This window comes from Natator depressus, chromosome 9 (assembly GCF_965152275.1).
Source record: "Natator depressus isolate rNatDep1 chromosome 9, rNatDep2.hap1, whole genome shotgun sequence".
Classification (NCBI taxonomy): Eukaryota; Metazoa; Chordata; order Testudines; family Cheloniidae; genus Natator; species Natator depressus.
The window spans coordinates 94,022,355-94,034,560 of record NC_134242.1 but is presented as its reverse complement, the minus strand read 5'-3'; the positions used below and the strand labels follow the sequence as shown (position 1 = coordinate 94,034,560).

Genomic DNA, 12,206 nt, shown 5'->3' with positions numbered 1-12,206 from the left:
GAGTTTGTGTGTGTGTGTTTTTTTGGAAAGAGGGGGGGGGTGAGAAAACCTGGATTTGTGCTGGAAATGGCCCACCTTGATTTTCATGCACGTTGTAAGGAGAGTGGTCACTTTGGATAGGCTATTACCAGCAGGAGAGTGAGTTTGTGTGTGCGGTTTTTGGAGAGGGGTGAGGGGGTGAGAAAACCTGGATTTGTGCTGGAAATGGCCCACCTTGATTATCATACACATTGTGAAGAGAGTGGTCACTTTGGATGGGCTATTACCAGCAAGAGAGTGAGTTTGTGTGTGGGGGGGGCGGAGGGTGAGAAAACCTAGATTTGTGCTGGAAATGGCCCAACTTGATGATCACTTTAGATAAGCTATTACCAGCAGGAGAGTGGGGTGGGAGGAGGTATTGTTTCATGGTCTCTGTGTATATAATGTCTTCTGCTGTTTCCACAGTATGCATCTGATGAAGTGAGCTGTAGCTCACGAAAGCTCATGCTCAAATAAATTGGTTAGTCTCTAAGGTGCCACAAGTACTCCTTTTCTTTTTGCGAATACAGACTAACACGGCTGTTACTCTGAAATTGGTCAGATATGACCTTCTCAGGATTTACATCATAGTCACTCATTAAAATCTAGGGAATGAAATGGGTGGTTTTCTGTCCTTCCTTGGAGGATGATATGAAGACTAGAAGAAAGGCTGCTGATAGCTGATAAATGCCCATGAAGTCATCTGTTAGATGTTTCCTTGGTAGGGGAAGGTCTTTCTTTGTTAGGAGACAGTTGTTCCGAAAAGTACTGATTTTTTCAGTCGGCGCTAGACTGGCCAGTGGTTCATCTTCACATTGCACACATCCATTCTGGGACTTCCAGTTACATACAACAGTCTGTTAGTTCCATTTTTCCCTCCCGATTGAAGAAAGCAGCTTCTGATGAGTTACCAGTAGACCCTGATTGAGAGCTACAATTTTTGTAAAGCGGAGCAAGCTTGAGCCCAACATGTAGCTTGAGCCTAAAGCATAACTCAGGTTGGTGCTGTACAAACTTCCCTGCACAATTCTACCAATGTTTCTCAGTCATGACCTGAAACCTCCATCTTCTCCACCCTGGGACCTCTCTTGATAAGGGTCTGTCCATTGAGTGCTATGCCACTGGAGGTTGGTTGCTATATGGAATTCTATTTTCTTTTGTCCAGAATGAACATATTGGAGTGGAGGGGACATCAAATACATAACATATTTTAAATGAATATTTAAAGATGATGCATAAAATTGATACATATTATAGAGAGCCGTAGCAACAATACTCAGCTGGTTGAAATCAGGAAGTCAGTGGATCTATGTCACTTTACACCAGCTAAAGTTCTGGCCCCGAGTTTGTATTGCACAGAGCTAACCCTGTAATATTTTCAGAATCCTTTATTTTCAACAGCTACTGTGAAAGTAGTACATTCATATTTCACTGTATAGAACAACAGGTATCCTGTCTAAATCTTGTGACACTAATTTGTATTCATGGCCATCACGGGCATAAATTAGAGAAGTAATTCGTTTATAAAACTGTCTTTAAGAGGAGCTTGTATTACTAAAGGACTAGGTTTATGGCTTCATCTAGATTCCATTTGTTAGGTGTAATTGTTTGTAAACTTATTATTGCTAAGCAGGTTATCAGAAGACTGAAATGCCAGGTTTATTAGACAGCAATCTACTTGCACACCTCACTCCTGATGTTATTATAGAAAGGTAATTGAAAATGTTTTCAGTCTTTAAGTTTGCTGGTATTTTGCTTAGTGACTATAAAATTAGTATAGTTTTATGAGACACATTTAATTGCATAATTGTCATGATTATCCAAATTACTTCCCATAAATGCTTGAAACATGTTGTATTCTAAATCCATGATTTGGTTTACCTTCAGTGGTTACCTCTTCTGTCCTGATGCTGAAGAGTTTCGTTTGGACACTAAATAATTAATGCTGGGCAGAGTAAATTGGCATTAATACAGCTATTCCAGCATAATTATATAATAGGATATTGTCCTTGACAAGGGACAAGTTTAACAGACTTGTCTCCAATCCATAAATGTAATAGGCAGCCTAGAGATAAGTCAATAGAATTATACAGCTCTGTGCTGGGATGGGAGCAGGGGAAAGCTTTATATATAATTGTCTCCTGAGTTAAGCCCCTCACGCTGTATAGAAGAATGCTTCCCCAAAATATAGGGCTTAACACAATAAGTACTGTGTATATATATATATGACTTAGGCCAGTGGCTCTCAAACTAGGGCCGCTGCTTGTTCAGGGAAAGCCCCTGGCAGGCCAGGCCGGTTTGTTTACCTGCCGCATCCGCAGGTTCGGCCGATCGCGGCTCCCACTCGCCGCTTCAGGCCAATGGGGGCTGCGGGAAGTGGCGCGGGCTGAGGTATGTGCTGGCCACCCTTCCCGCAGCCCCCATTGGCCTGGAGCAGCGAACCGCAGTGGGAGCTGCGATCGGCTGAACCTGCGGAAGTGGCAGGTAAACAAACCAGCCCGGCCCGCCAGGGGCTTTCGCTGAACAAGCGGCAGCCCTAGTTTGAGAACCACTGACTTAGGCATCACCCCAAAGTATTGGATCGGTCCATTACAAATATTTGGCATGGGCGCTTATTAATATTTACACTGTTAACAACACCTACTCTGGGTAACCTTAAAAATTGTTCCATTTCCAGAACTAACTCTTTCTCAATTCCAATGCTGTAATCCTGCTTTTGCTATGACAGAAAGAAGCCACAGAAACACTGTCATTCTTTTCACTGCTATGCTACTCTTACACACCAGGTATCAGCAGCTCTATCATTTCCTGCTTGCTCCCTCTAGGATCCAGGGTGAGAACATCAGGGTAAATATGGTATAGAACACCTGGAGAGATTTTCACAGGCACAAAGGTCATTTAGGTATATATAAATTCCCAACCCACTCTAGTTAGTGTATACAAAGTTTGAATTAATTTAACATAAGATTAGTCAAGAAGTAATAGATCACATCAGAATAAAACAAAAAGTCCTATCACACAATTTATCCAAATTATGTACTCATTGCAGGAAGTGATCCTGGCACCAATATGGAACTGTGGATTTTTAATGAGTTCTTTGCTTACCGCTTTTCCTTATGGGCTATCAATGCCAGTTCAATCCAAAGTCATTGGAAAGGCAACATTTAAACAGTTACTTAATTAGCAAAATGTTCATTCAGTTCAAAATTGCCTGCTTGGATGATAATTCATTGTCAAACCTTTTTCTTTTCACACAGTAACCCCATGCATGCAGTAAATTATTCAAAGCTAGGTTCTTTGCAGCACACTAGTAGATGTAACCATGGCTAATCAGTAATCGTAACCTTAGTTCATTATCAGTTCTTATGTTGTTTTTACCAGATTTTAAATAATGGTAAACTCTTCTAGTTTATATATCATACATTCCTTAAATCATGCTTCTGTCTCTTTAAGAAGATGTCATTTTTGTGTGACAAATCATGTTATCTCTGGGTTGTAACTGCTGCCAGCCTTGCAGGATTTTTTTGTTTTTTTTTTTCCCAGTTTTTTCTTAGCTTTTCACTACACAGAAACACAGTTGCTGTTACACTACTTTGGAAACGAGCTTCTTTAATACATTTTCTCTAGTCTCCCACCATTATCTGAAAGCACATTACAAAGGCTGGCAAATGTAATTTTAAAGATGGAGACACTGACATCAACAGAGTTACAGATAGAAACCTACTGTTGTCCGCTCTAACCACTAGAAAGTGCTTCCTCTGCACATGATGCCACCCACCAATCTGATGATGGAGATAACACATTGGGGCAGTACCTCATGGAGCTGAATGGATCAAGGTATTGTGTGCTGTGTCATCGGGAACCATATGGGGCCAAAATGTCTCATTGAGGTAGTGGAGGGCGAGTGTGTGTCTCATAGGGTAGGGTGCATGTAGGAAGTCTTATGGGACAGTCTTGGAGCATGGACAGAGAGGGATTAGTGTCTCAAAGGAGTAATCACAAGTGAGCTGATCTTGCATGAGATGAGGGTGTCTCCCTGGCTTCATAGATTATAAACCCAGACGTTACCATTGCTATTACATAGTCTGGCCTCCTGTATAACACAGGTCATAGGACTGCCCTGAATTCATTTTTGTTAGAAATAGAGCAATTCTGTTCGAAAAGCATCCAGCCTTGGTTTAAAAATGTTCAGGGATGAAGAATCTAGCTGCAAGTGAATTGCCTCTGTTATAGGGGGAGAAATATGCGAGTAGTATATCAGAGAACAATCAATAAGTGTCCTCCCTACCGTCATCTGGTCCAGGGGCCAATCTGGAAAGTAGCAATCTTCTATCATATGTACCCCGGGGGAGGCATCCATGTGAGTATTTTAGTAATTAGGTGAGTGTCAGTATGATTTAAGGCAGAGAAGAAAAAATGTTTTTACACAGTGGATGATTACCTTGTTTTTTCAATATTTATTTTTAGCTAAATGGAAAAGGCATTCATGATTATCCAGAGTCATTCTATTTCTTGCACATGATGGATATGCTGTATGGAATACAATTAATTTCCTTTTCAATTCCACATTGCATTTACTGTGGAGTCAATAACACTGGATGCTAAACTACGATATACTTTGGCAATTCTAATGCAAAACATCAGCAGGGTCAGGATTAGGCCCGAGGGGCATTGTATTTGCTCCCTTGTACACAGCATGGGTCAAATTCTGCACCACATCACATCTGAAATCTCCCTGAGGAACAGACTAACCCAGTAATCATAGCAATTCTTGCTAATGTTTGCTTCATTCCAAGAGTCAGAAATAAATATTGACATTAGCACCAATGCAATATACACTGCATTTTTAACATCCTTTCCTTATTCCCATCCAAATCTGGATTCTGCCCTTTTGCTTATTCTGAGAAGCACCATACTCTGAGAATAGCTCCATTGATTTCAGTGTAACTACATGCGTCGCTGGGTCAGGTGGGCGAGAGTAGCAAAATCTGTCTCTAAGGCTGCAAATGAAGGTTGCTTGATTGTTCCTGGCTCTGCAGGACAACAGAAGCATGTGGGGAGATAGCCCACGGTGCAGGACTGGCCCAAATTAGTGCTTGCATACTGCTAAATACAAGGACTGTAGAAGTCTAGAACTGCTTCCTGTCCTAAACTCTCCATCTCCAGAAAGGGTAGATACAAGGCCTCAGCACTGGTATTAATTGTGCTTTGGGGAGGAAAAGACTCACGGCACATTGTCAAAAGATGCATGGCTTTGGTAGCTGCCAGAACTATTACAATCATGCTTATTTATTCATTTACTGAAATGTTTATTTTTTTTTCATTTTTTTAAGCTGGACCAGATTCTGATCCAAATGACCCTATTAAATTCAGTAGAGTTACCCAGGGTTAGCCCCCTGTAACAAGGTAAAATGCTAACCATTTATTTCTGAGTTCCGTACGCCAGAATATAATGGTGGAATACACTGAGCCAGATTTCAAATAGTGTAGGTCAGTATAGGTTCACTGATGTCAAAGGAGCAATGCTGATTTACACCAGCTGAAGATCTGGTCCATTATCACTCAAACTTTAATCAATAAAGAATTTCATGCCAAGAAATCTGTTTTGATCCAGATAATACAATGATATAAAATACTTGTAATGTGAAATCCACTTAAAAGAGATTAATTTAGGAATTCAAAACAAGAATAGTTTGTTTTTTATAATTAGTTAATAATTCATTTATAAGGAGGAGGCTAAGACAAAAAAATACATTACCAATCCAAATAATATTCTTGTGAGTGTCAGGCAATCATCAGTGGCTTTAAAAATATGTGCACAAAATTGTAATTATATTTGAGAGGGAACAAGATAATCTGACACTTTAATCCTCCCTGGGAAATACCAGTGTGACATTCTATACCTTGCGGGAGCGTCCTGGAACCCCCATGTTCCTCATTTTCATATAATCATGATCTTACATATAAAGCAGGCCTTGCAAGGTATCAGGGGAAAGATTATGATCTGCTGAAAGTCATTTCTCTATCCATATATGTGTATCATTAATGCATATTAAGTTATGAGAATTGTGTTGCATGGTGGTCACTAAAACATGCAGTAAATTGGGGGAATCAGCCAGATATTAGCTCCCCAGAGGCAACAGCAAGGAAAGTAACCAACACCCAGGTGCGGTGTCAAACAACCCATCAACAGCCATTGTCCAGCAAGGGAGCTACAATGTGATGACTCACCTGCATGAGGCCCCACCAGGGGAATTGCTCCACCTTGCTTGGAGAGGCTCAGCAATGCCCCCCAGACATGCCTGGACTTGTGCTCTCCAAGCACATGGACTGATGATATAAAAAAGACAGAGTAGACGCATACTGGGCCCTTCTCCTGCCCCCACCTATGCTGCAAGCAACCAAGACACTGAGAAGAAGACAAGACTCCAACACAGGAGATTGGCCCAGGTTTAAGGAACAAACCTGTATATTAAGCACTGCAATATCCAGTGGGGTGAGAAAAACTGCTTAATCTAGTTGCTGCCCAGTCTAATAGGGTTGCGAGTTTAGACTGCATGCTTTTATTTTATTTTATTTTGGTAACCACTCTGACTTTTTGCCTATCACTTAATATCACTTAAAATCTATCTTTGTAGTTAATAAATTTGTTTGTTTGTTCTACCTGAAGCAATGCATTTGGTTTGAAGCGTCAGAGACTCCCCTTGGGATAACAAGCCTGGTACATATCAATTTCTTTGTTAAATTGACGAACTCATATAAGCTGCAGCGTCCAGTAGGCATAACTGGACCTGCAAGATGGAGGTTCCTAGGGTTGTGTCTGAGACCGGAGATATTGGCTAGTGTCATTCGGTTGCAAGTAGCTGGGAGCAGCTTACATGCCAAACGCTGTGCGTGAACAGCCCAGGACTGGGGGTTTTCACAGCAGAGCAGGTTAAGGCTGGCTCCCAGAGTCAAGGATTGGAGTGACCTAGAAGATCACTGGTCCAGATAACACCAGAGGGGAAGGTCACAACCTGCATAGCCAATTTTTGTGGGGTAGGAAATTAATATGAATTCTATAAACATGTCAGCAAATAGTTCTTCATTTTATTGCTTTTGAGGGGAATGATCCTGTAGTTCTTGCTAAGCAATGATCCATGAAATTATGATCATCCTAATCCAAATATTTGTAAAAGAAACCAAATCTCCATCTTTCAAGGAGAGATTACATTTTACTAAACATTTTCATGGTAAGTCTCATCACTCAGCTAACAAGTGCCTCTGGTTAACATTCCACAAACTCATGTTCTGCACTGATCTTCAAAAAGGACAGGAATCCTTCCCTAACATTGGCCCCAACTGAGAAAAGCAGGGACTTAAACATATGCTGAATTGGGCCTCTAAAGACAAAGAAATTGTTTCCAACTTGAGTGATAAATGAGGACAAACACCCTAGCACCAATAGAACAGCAAATTGGGATTCCAAATAAATACATAAATAAAATAAAATGTGTATATATAGTGAAAAGTGTGCGCTTTCCACTGAAAATTTCATTTTATGATTGAAACATTGAATATCTGTACAATTGTTTGTTTGGTTCGTAGGTTCTTTGTTTGTCTGTAAACTTTGAGGTAAAAACTGAAAATGTCAGTTGAGACATGCCACCATGGTGCCTCATGGGAGTTGTAGTTCAGGCACCACATACCCCCATTCTCCTGTATGGGCCAGGCTTGCCAGCAGAACTATTATCCTCCATGACATGCTGCCACCATATGGTTCAAAAGAAGGTCAACAGCACCTCAGGAAGAGGGGAAGCCATGGTGCATCATGGGAGATATAGTCCAGCCAAGGAGCCAGGCCCAGAGAGAAAAATACAGGCATAAGGCAACTGAACTTCAGTTCCCATGAGGTACCATGGTGTGGTGTTTAGATGCTGCTTGCAATTATTAGAACTGGGAGCACTGGCTGTTGGGAATCTGAAAGAACAGGAAACAGGAAGCCGGGCGGAGGGAGTTGAGGAAGCTGAGTGAGAGCTACCGAGGGTGCAGCAGCAGCTTGGTAAAGAGGTTTCCACTTTAAAAATAAAGTCCTGTTGAAGTTTGTTAGTACCTTGCTTGTTTGTTACAACACATGGCATAATTTCTGAATCAAACTTTTCAGCCTGAAGTTACCAAGTTTTGGCCAAATGAATGAACTTTTGCTTTGTTTTTGTTAACATTTTCCTGGGGCAGGGACTGGGGGATTTTAACCAGCTCTAGGAACAGGTGACTTAGATGTACCTGACAGATCAGTATAACTGAACCCACTATATTGCAAGTTTTACTGGCTGCTTTATGAATATTCTGCTGTTCATTTCTGGCTGAGTGCTGGGGCTGGCTGAGTCATGCTGGCTGAACCATTTTTATCTGGAATTCTACATATGACAGTTGCCTTTTCATTCTAAGCAGATCATAACCTTTCAGGAAGCTCAATGGGTTTTTTTGCAGTAACTCAGCACTTTGGCTCAGTCCCAAAGAAATGGAAGAGCAGAAGCACGTGCACTGTGACCTAATGGGTGGAAAAACCTATATCCAAATTTTACTAAGCTTCTGGAAAGCTTCATTTTGTGCTTCAATTGCTGATGATTCTTAATTTAACCCTAGTAGCTAGTCCAGGATCTCTCACTGGGTCATCCCTTGCTTTACTGTTTCTGCAGAATCACACTGACATTGCTGCAGAATCTTTATTTCTGACACACCAGTGATTTCACCAGTGAACATCTTCTCTGGCTCTAATCCTCAATCGCATGTTGTCACCTTTGACTCTGCTCAACCCCTCTTTCCTATCCACCTGTGCACTTCCCTCTTTTTCTGCACAGGATCTTGGTAACTTCTTTAGAGGTGACATTGACAGGATCCAGCAGGAGCTCTCAATCCTTCGCTCCTCTCCTCTTTAACTGATCCCCTTTCCTCCTCCGATTTTTATCTCATTTTACATGTGTGCCCTTTTCTAAAGTCTCCAGGCCTCTGTTCTCCTCAGACCTGTGAAGTTGACCCAATCTTCTCATGCCTCTGAAGCTCCCCCTGGTAGCCTCCCTCTCTCCCTCCCTTCTGGTTTATTATAATCAAACACTCTCCTCCTTCGGGTGCTTTCTCTCTGCATTCAGGTGGTAGTTCCCCCTACATTAAAGGAAACCACTAGACCCTGCATCTCTCCCTATTGTCCCCACCCTCCCTCCTCTTCCCCTTTATCTCTAAGTTATCTTAGTGCCATGATTTCTTCTCCAGTTCTCTCCTCAGTCCCCTCTGGTTTGCCTTTTGCCCTCTCCACATCACTGACATGTCTCATGGAGGTCATTCAGGCCCAATTCTCATTTTCACTACAACCCCTTTGTGCCACTCTGGGAGTGTCCAGAAGTCTTACAGGGGGTGTGTCATGGGAATACAGACCCCATACTATCGCAGCAGCTAAATGGTTAACAGGAGTTGAGCTGCCTCCTCTGCTGGGGCTGATGCTCGGCCCACAACAGTTAGGTGAGATAGCAAAGCTACAGGGCAGAAGTGAGGGGTGACTGCCAGGGAGGCTGAAGAACCACTGAGAGCAGGATCATTCCATAAGGGAATAGCAGGAAACTTGGGTCTTCAGCAGAAGAGGATCGCAAAGTGTGACTCTGAGAAACAGCTTGCAAGAGAGGTGTGGTAGGGAGAGTCCAGAAAAGCAATGAGGGACTGGGAGAAACCAGTTCCAGCTACCTCATACAGGGTTCTTGGAGGAGTGAGTGGGCCTGAGTTCCCCTACTAACCACAGCAAAGGGTCAGTAAAGCCTGAAGAACAAAGGCTGACGACTGTCATCCCTTCACCAGCATTACCAGCCTCCTGATTCACTAGACTCTGGCCTGAAATGGAGAGACTGTTGACAATCTGGCTGGCATTATATTGAGGAACTACTAGACATGGGACTAAATGATGGTTGATTGAACAAAGGGGAAACTGAAACTAAAATTCTGCTCAACCACAAGGGAGTGCCAATACTTGAAAGCAGCCCTGGACACGTCATAAATTTACATTTACATTTTTGTCTGCTCCAAGGCCCCTTTACACCACCAGAGTGGTGTAAAGGAGAATCAGCCCCACTCACGTTTCTCCATCTCTCTTTGACACATCCCCCTTTCTCTTCTTAAGATGCCCTATACCTGGGGCTTTGTTGACTAATCAAAATACAGTTTCCATCTTCTATTCTGTTCTATACAGTTCCCTCATCACTGTAGCATCTGAGCACCTTTGTGCATTAAGCAATGCAACTAACATCTATCACTTCAGGTTCATTCTCCTCCTCTTCCCAGGAGGAGAATTGTGTATGCAATGGAGTGGTTTAAGGTTTTATTTATTTGTGTCCACACTGCTCTATGGGTGCTAGAGAAAGAAGGTTGTAGAAGTGAACTGTACACTTGTCGCAGAATATGGTCAAGTTTGGGATGGTCCTTGGTTCTGGTGGGAGTTAGTTCCACAGTCTCAGAGTAGTGCCTGAGAAAGTTCTGTCACCCACATAGCTTTAACCTTCTGGTAGAAAGTTCCATTGTACCTGGGGAGCAAAGTTGTCAACCACAGACTTCTCCCCAGAGTTTTAGGCAATCTTTTAGATATGCTGGGACCAGGCCACTGAGCTCTTTGAAGATAAGGATGGACACCTTGAACTTGAGTCAATATTCTATGGAAAGCCAGGATAGAGAATAGAAGACGGATTTGGTGTGTTCACAGTATCCATGGTGGCTGAGGAGATATTCTGCATGTACCACTCTTTCCCGCACTGACTTCCTTCCCTCTTGGCCTTTCTCAGGGTGCACGTAAAATTGTCACAACTCAATGGTAAAACTCTCTTTGTCTTCAGTGGGGACAGGACTTCACCCATATTTCTTTTACCCACATCCATCTGATTCTTATCCCCTATTCTTCTGTCTATAATCACATTCTATGTTAGTCTCATTTAGATTGTAAGATCTTTGGAGCAGGGACCATGGCTCCCTGCCCCCATCTTTGAAAAATACCATGCAAAATTATGGAGTTACGTATTGTGTTAATAATAATATAATAATAATATTGCCTTTTGGTTCAGATCATTTTACTCATTCAATAAATGTGCATTATAGATGCCTTTTTTCTGTGGATGGTATTTTACCACTATTGAATATTCATCAGTTCTACTAGAGGAGAATAACAAGTCTGGAATGTGGTACTGTATTCTCTTAACCATCTTTTGTTCACTTTGTTCCATCCAGTGTTTCACTTAATTGATATAAATCCAGCCATTGTCAAGTATTTCTCCATAAACCTTCTCTGGAGTTTAGGGAAATTTACAGCTAAATAGCAGTTGACATTTCACTAAAGAGGAAGTGTGGCATTATGCTGCAGTCAGCATGCCTGACTAGAAAACAGCCAACCATGCAGAGATGATTATAAAGCTTTTCTTTTGCCCTTTAACTTGAATCCAGTCATCAGAAGATTGATTTAGTTCCCAGACTTAATTTGATGGCATAATTCTATTATTTAAAGAAAAATACGCGATCTTTTTAATCTACAGGTTTCGCTCTGTTCATAATAAACCGATATACCTCACCACTCAATTATTCCCAAACACTGCAAGTGCTGTGACAAGTTTGGACTTCATTACCTTAAAAAAAATGACATCATTGCTCTCATTACAGTCAAACCATGTCTGTGATTCCAAATAATCTTTATCCTTCAGATATGGAAGGATATTAGTTTTAAGAATTGGGACATGTTCTGTAAATCAGTTCAGGGAAAGAAATATCAAAACCTGTTCCTGGAATGTATTCCAGAGTACAAAAAGAAAACTCTGAAACCTGTCAAATATTAAGGCAAACTTACAGTAGTGTTTAGTAAAGATAGATGTAATGTAAAATAAAGCTCTTAACCTTTGTTCGAACAAAGATACAGCTCCACGTTTCAGAATTTTAATTCGCTTTTGAAATTTTCCTGGTGCTCTACATAGGGATAGAGAAATCTGTGTCAGTTTGTGGAAAGTTTAAGCCAAATAAACTGAAATGTGTGTATTAGCACTGGAAAAGCTATTAAAGAAAAAAACCCAACACTTTGCTACCCACTCTTCAAAATTGGAATAGATCAGATGGGCAAAATTTTCAGACATAGATACTTTAACATAAGCATCAACATTGAAGTTTAGACACAGACTGGTATTTTTCAAAGG

General features: G+C 41.4%; 1 protein-coding gene across 1 annotated transcript in view; it reads left to right on the top strand.

Annotated features, from left to right (window-relative positions):
- The window catches only part of LOC141993632 (uncharacterized), a 649,213-nt gene that overhangs the window by 189,256 nt on the left and 447,751 nt on the right, over window positions 1-12,206 (top strand). The gene's annotated exons all lie outside the window — the stretch shown is intronic.